General features: G+C 43.8%; 1 long non-coding RNA gene across 1 annotated transcript; it reads left to right on the plus strand.

Moving 5' to 3' along the window:
* Nucleotides 1–2413: 2413 nt before the first annotated feature.
* On the plus strand, nt 2414–5731 carry LOC307181153. The gene is made up of 3 exons (XR_013826032.1): nt 2414–2570; nt 4068–4153; nt 5647–5731. It is a non-coding gene; the product is annotated as an uncharacterized lncRNA (long non-coding RNA).
* The last annotated feature ends 1660 nt before the right edge of the window (nt 5732–7391 follow it).

Here is a 7391-nt window from a genome sequence, read left to right on the forward strand (position 1 = left end):
GACGATAGCTGTCATTTATAACTCTGCAGGTTTGTGAATTACAGTGCCCCTGAGCTCCTTTCTTCAACTCGATTTCTTTTGAGCTGGCCGCAACACCGCAGGATGGCTGCAGGCCCTAATCTGGTTCCGGTACGGCACGCTGAGCCTTTGGTTATTTCCTCTTCCTGGTGGGAAATGAGAGTTAAATTTGCCCGTCCAGACACCTCCAGCTAGTCTCTCATTGGTTCTCGCTATTCCTGTTCATCTTCCGCAGAAATTGCAAACTGGGCCAAACCGGGGGTTAAAGGGACTGACTCTCCAATTCGGGAGAGTGTTAGTAAAGCGTCTGGAATGTTGCACCCGAGTAGCAGGTTACGAAAACTGAGACATATTTGAACACGTCTCCCAATCACATGGTTGATCATACTCTAGGTTCCACATGCATGTTTTAGCTGAAGGAAGAATACCTTAAACCTGGGTATTTGAAACCCGTGTAATGGGTACCATGCAATATGACTTCAAAGGGTCTTCATTTGCTCACCAAACCTCTCCAATCCTATCACTGCTGCGTTTATGCCCCTTTACACATGCTTGATTCTCTTTCGGAGACATAGCAATCTATAGGTTTTATGATACTTACTAGTCAGGTACATTCTTAGGCGTTTAATATGCGGTGTTGAGTCCATTTCGTTGAGCAAGGAGTAGCTCTTGTCTATTCCATATTTGGCTTAAGGAACTTTATCTGTGCTCATTTCAATCTCTGGTTTTATGCAGCACCCCAACTCACCTTTCCCCTTAAGCAAGCATAAGTTGGTTTTCTAAATTTGAGACCCTGTTCTGTTTTGGAATGCAGTTCCTGTGTAGCCAAGTTTACATTCCGTGTATTAGTGATATCTTATGATGTTTCTTTTTCTGTGTGACTTATTTCAGTTAGAATCATCGTACCTGAGTCCACTCCTTATGCTGCTACGGGCCTGATGACATAGATTTCATTGCTGAGTGATACTGCATTGTACGTAAGTACCACAAGTTCTTTATCCATTTTTCAATTTCTGTGATATTGAACTTGTACGGTAAACGAGGTTCTTGTAAACGGAGGCGTCCCAAACTTTGGGGTGGCTGTGTCTTTTTGATTTTAATTTCCCTAAGCTATAAGACCATAAGTGGAAGTGCCCTAGGCTCTGTTGCTTTGTTTTTTAGATGTTTCAGGAAACACCATACACTTCTCCTGAGTGTATGTTGGCAATTTACATCCCGCCCATCAGCATAACAAGGCTCCCAGTTCTCCATGGCCTGTCCTGCCTTTCTGGATTTTACACTTTTTTCAGATGGCCCTTTTGACCGGGGGGAAGTGAGACTTCATTGTAGTGCAGATTTCCTTTGCAAGTTTGCTTGGTTGGCCAAAAAGGGCGTATGCGTTTTTTCCTGAATATATTCAGGAAAAAACGCATACGCCCTTTTTGGCCAAGTGCATCATTGTGGACGTTCTGCCTCTTTTCCTATGCTTTCAATGCAATTCCAGTCTACCTCCTGAAATCGGTTTCCTGCAATTCTGCCCCGCTTTCAAGTCCTCTTGGCAGCCTTACTTCAGTCTATTTTTGGACGATAGCTGTCATTTATAACTCTGCAGGTTTGTGAATTACAGTGCCCCTGAGCTCCTTTCTTCAACTCGCTTTCTTGTGACCTGGCCGCAACACTGCAGGATGTCTTCAGGCCCTAATCTGGTTCTGGTACGGCACGCTGAGCCTTTGGTTAATTCCTCTTCCTGGTGGGAAATGAGAGTTAAATTTGCCCATCCAGACACCTCCAGCTAGTCTCTCATTGGTTCTCGCTATTCCTGTTCATCTTCCACAGAAATTGCAAACTGGGCCAAACAGGAGGTTAAAGGGACTGACTCTCCAAGTCGGGAGAGTGTTAGTAAAGCGTCTGGAATGTTGCACCCGAGTACCAGGGGAGGAAAACTGAGACATATTTGAACACGTCTCCCGTTCACATGGTTGATCATACTTGGGTTCCACATGCATGTTTTAGCTGAAGGAAGAATACCTTAAACCTGGAGAGTTAAGACCCGTGTAATGGGTACCATGCAATATGACTTCAAAGGGTCTTCATTTGCTCACCGAACCTCTCCAATCCTATCACTGCTGCGTTTATGCCCCTGTACACATGCTTGATTCTGTTTCAGAGACATAGCAATCCATAGGTTGTAAGATACTTACTAGTCAGGTACATTCTTAGGCGTTTAATATGCGGTGTTGAGTCCATTTCGTTGAGCAAGGAGTAGCTCTTGTCTATTCCATATTTGGCTTAAGGAACTTTATCTGTGCTCATTTCAATCTCTGGTTTTATGCAGCACCCCAATTCACCTTTCCCCTTAAGCAAGCATAAGTTGGTTTTCTAAATTTGAGACCCTGTTCTGTTCTGTAATTCAGTTCCTGTGTAGCCAAGTTTACATTCCGTGTATTACTGATATCTTATGATGTTTCTTTTTCTGTGTGACTTATTTCAGTTAGAATCATCATACCTGAATTCACTCATTGTGCTGCTAAGGGCCTTGTGACACAGATTTCATTGCTGAGTGATATTGCTTTGTAAGTAAATACCACAACTTCTTTATCCATTTTTCACTTTCTGCGATGTTGAACTTGTACTGTAAACGAGGTTCTTGTATACAGAGCCTTTCGAAACTTTGGGGTGGCTGTGTCTTTTTGATTTTAATTTCCCTAAGCTATAGGACCATAAGTGGAAGTGCCCTAGGCTCTGTTGCTTTGTTTTTTAGATGTTTCAGGAAACACCATACACTTCACCCCAGTGGCTGTTGGCAATTTACATCCCGCCCATCAGCATAACAAGGCTCCCAGTTCTCCATGGCCTGTCCTGCCTTTCTGGATTTTACACTTTTTTCAGATGGCCCTTTTGACCGGGGGGAAGTGAGACTTCATTGTAGTGCAGATTTCCATTGCAAGCTTGCTTGGTTGGCCAAAAAGGGCGTATGCGTTTTTTCCTGAATATATTCAGGAAAAAACGCATACGCCCTTTTTGGCCAAGTGCATCATTGTGGACGTTCTGCCTCTTTTCCTATGCTTTCAATGCAATTGCAGTCTACCTCCTGAAATCGGTTTCCTGCAATTCTGCCCCGCTTTCAAGTCCTCTTGGCAGCCTTACTTCAGTCTATTTTTGGACGATAGCTGTCATTTATAACTCTGCAGGTTTGTGAATTACAGTGCCCCTGAGCTCGTTTCTTCAACTCGCTTTCTTGTGACCTGGCCGCAACACCACAGGTTGGCTTCAGGCCCTAATCTGGTTCCGGCCCGGCATGCTGAGCCTTTGGTTAATTCCTCTTCCTGGTGGGAAATGAGAGTTAAATTTGCCCGTCCAGACACCTCCAGCTAGCCTCTCATTGGTTCTCGCTATTCCTGTTCAACTTCCGCAGAAATTGCAAACTGGGCCAAACAGGAGGTTAAAGGGACTGACTCTCCAAGTCGGGAGAGTGTTAGTAAAGCGTCTGGAATGTTGCACCCGAGTACCAGGGGAGGAAAACTGAGACATATTTGAACACGTCTCCCGTTCACATGGCTGATCATACTCTGGGTTCCACATGCATGTTTTAGCTGAAGGAAGAATACCTTAAACCTGGAGAGTTGAGACCCGTGTAATGGGTACCATGCAATATGACTTCAAAGGGTCTTCATTTGCTCACCTAACCTCTCCAATCCTATCACTGCTGCGTTTATGCCCCTGTACACACGCTTGATTCTCTTTTGGAGACATAGCAATCCATAGGTTTTAAGATACTTACTAGTCAGGTACATTCTTAGGCGTTTAATATGGGGTGTTGAGTCCATTTCGTTGAGCAGGAGTAGCTCTTGTCTATTCCATATTTGGCTTAAGGAACTTTATCTGTGCTCATTTCAATCTCTGGTTTTATGCAGCACCCCAACTCACCTTTCCCCTTAAGCAAGCATAAGTTGGTTTTCGAAATTTGAGACCCTGTTCTGTTTTGGAATGCAGTTCCTGTGTAGCCAAGTTTACATTCCGTGTATTACTGATATCTTATGATGTTTCTTTTTCTGTGTGACTTATTTCAGTTAGAATCATCGTACCTGAATCCACTCATTATGCTGCTACGGGCCTGATGACATAGATTGCATTGCTGAGTGATACTGCATTGTACGTAAGTACCAAAAGTTCTTTATCCATTTTTCACTTTCTGTGATATTGAACTTGTACAGTAACCGAGGTTCTTGTAAATGGAGGCGTCCCAAACTTTGGGGTGGCTGTGTCTTTTTGATTTTAATTTCCCTAAGCTATAGGACCATAAGTGGAAGTGCCCTAGGCTCTGTTGCTTTGTTTTTTAGATGTTTCAGGAAACACCATACACTTCTCCCGAGTGGTTGTTGGCAATTTACATCCCGCCCATCAGCATAACAAGGCTCCCAGTTCTCCATGGCCTGTCCTGCCTTTCTGCATTTTACACTTTTTTCAGATGGCCCTTTTTACCGGGGGGAAGTGAGACTTCATTGTAGTGCAGATTTCCTTTGCAAGCTTGCTTGGTTGGCCAAAAAGGGCGTATGCGTTTTTTCCTGAATATATTCAGGAAAAAACGCATACGCCCTTTTTGGCCAAGTGCATCATTGTGGACGTTCGGCCTCTTTTCCTATGCTTTCAATGCAATTCCAGTCTACCTCCTGAAATCGGTTTCCTGCAATTCTGCCCTGCTTTCAAGTCCTCTTGGCAGCCTTACTTCAGTCTATTTTTGGACGATAGCTGTCATTTATAACTCTGCAGGTTTGTGAATTACAGTGCCCCTGAGCTCCTTTCTTCAACTCGCTTTCTTTTGAGCTGGCCGCAACACCGCAGGATGGCTTCAGGCCCTAATCTGGTTCCGGCACGGCACACTGAGCCTTTGGTTATTTCCTCTTCCTGGTGGGAAATGAGAGTTAAATTTGCCCGTCCAGACACCTCCAGCTAGCCTCTCATTGGTTCTCGCTATTCCTGTTCATCTTCCGCAGAAATTTTAAACTGGGCCAAACAGGAGGTTAAAGGCGCTGACTCTCCAAGTGGGGAGAGTGTTAGTAAAGCGTCTGGAATGTTGCACCCGAGTACCAGGGGAGGAAAACTGAGACATATTTGAACACGTCTGCCGTTCACATGGTTGATCATACTTGGGTTCCACATGCATGTTTTAGCTGAAGGAAGAATACCTTAAACCTGGAGAGTTAAGACCCGTGTAATGGGTACCATGCAATATGACTTCAAAGGGTCTTCATTTGCTTACCGAACCTCTCCAATCCTATCACTGCTGCGTTTATGCCCCTGTACACATGCTTGATTCTCTTTCGGAGACATAGCAATCCATAGGTTTTAAGATACTTACTAGTCAGGTACATTCTTAGGCGTTTAATATGCGGTGTTGAGTCCATTTCGTTGAGCAAGGAGTAGCTCTTGTCTATTCCATATTTGGCTTAAGGAACTTTATCTGTGCTCATTTCAATCTCTGGTTTTATGCATCACCCCAACTCACCTTTACCCTTAAGCAAGCATAAGTTGGTTTTTTAAATTTGAGACCCTTTTCTGTTCTGTAATTCAGTTCCTGTGTAGCCAAGTTTACATTCCGTGTATTACTGATATCTTATGATGTTTCTTTTTCTGTGTGACTTATTTCAGTTAGAATCATCATACCTGAATCCACTCATTGTGCTGCTCTGGGCCTGATGACACAGATTTCATTGCTGAGTGATATTGCTTTGTAAGTAAATACCACATCTTCTTTATCCATTTTTCACTTTCTGCGATGTTGAACTTGTACTGTAAACGAGGTTCTTGTAAACAGAGCCGTTCCAAACTTTGGGGTGGCTGTGTCTTTTTGATTTTAATTTCCCTAAGCTATAGGACCATAAGTGGAAGTGCCCTAGGCTCTGTTGCTTTGTTTTTTAGATGTTTCAGGAAACACCATACACTTCTCCCGAGTGGTTGTTGGCAATTTACATCCCGCCCATCAGCATAACAAGGCTGCCAGTTCTCCATGGCCTGTCCTGCCTTTCTGGATTTTACACTTTTTTCAGAGGGCCCTTTTGATCGGGGGGAAGTGAGACTTCATTGTAGTGCAGATTTCCTTTGCAAGCTTGCTTGGTTGGCCAAAAAGGGCGTATGCGTTTTTTCCTGAATATATTCAGGAAAAAACGCATACGCCCTTTTTGGCCAAGTGCATCATTGTGTACGTTCTGCCTCTTTTCCTATGCTTTCAATGCAATTCCAGTCTACCTCCTGAAATCGGTTTCCTGCAATTCTGCCCCGCTTTCAAGTCCTCTTGGCAGCCTTACTTCAGTCTATTTTTGGACGAGAGCTGTCATTTATAACTCTGCAGGTTTGTGAATTACAGTGCCCCTGAGCTCCTTTCTTCAACTCGCTTTCTTGTGAGCTGGCCGCAACACCGCAGGATGGCTTCAGGCCCTAATCTGGTTCCGGCACGGCACACTGAGCCTTTGGTTATTTCCTCTTCCTGGTGGGAAATGAGAGTTAAATTTGCCCGTCCAGACACCTCCAGCTAGCCTCTCATTGGTTCTCGCTATTCCTGTTCATCTTCCGCAGAAATTGCAAACTGGGCCAAACAGGAGGTTAAAGGCGCTGACTCTCCAAGTGGGGAGAGTGTTAGTAAAGCATCTGGAATGTTGCACCCGAGTACCAGGGGAGGAAAACTGAGACATATTTGAACACGTCTCCCGATCACATGGTTGATCATACTTGGGTTCCACATGCATGTTTTAGCTGAAGGAAGAATACCTAAAACCTGGGTAGTTGAAACCCGTGGAATGGGTACCATGCAATATGACTTCAAAGGGTCTTCATTTGCTCACCGAACCTCTCCAATCCTATCACTGCTGCGTTTATGCCCCTGTACACACGCTTGATTCTCTTTTGGAGACATAGCAATCCATAGGTTTTAAGATACTTACTAGTCAGGTACATTCTTAGGCGTTTAATATGGGGTGTTGAGTCCATTTCGTTGAGCAAGGAGTAGCTCTTGTCTATTCCATATTTGGCTTAAGGAACTTTATCTGTGCTCATTTCAATCTCTGGTTTTATGCAGCACCCCAACTCACCTTTCCCCTTAAGCAAGCATAAGTTGGTTTTCTAAATTTGAGACCCTGTTCTGTTTTGGAATGCAGTTCCTGTGTAGCCAAGTTTACATTCTGTGTATTAGTGATATCTTATGATGTTTCTTTTTCTGTGTGACTTATTTCAGTTAGAATCATCATACCTGAATCCACTCATTGTGCTGCTAAGGGCCTGATGACACAGATTTCATTGCTGAGTGATATTGCTTTGTAAGTAAATACCACAACTTCTTTATCCATTTTTCACTTTCTGCGATGTTGAACTTGTACTGTAAACGAGGTTCTTGTAAACAG

Source organism: Stenella coeruleoalba (genome assembly GCF_951394435.1).
Source record: "Stenella coeruleoalba genome assembly, contig: scaffold_251, whole genome shotgun sequence".
Lineage (NCBI taxonomy): Eukaryota > Metazoa > Chordata > Mammalia > Artiodactyla > Delphinidae > Stenella > Stenella coeruleoalba.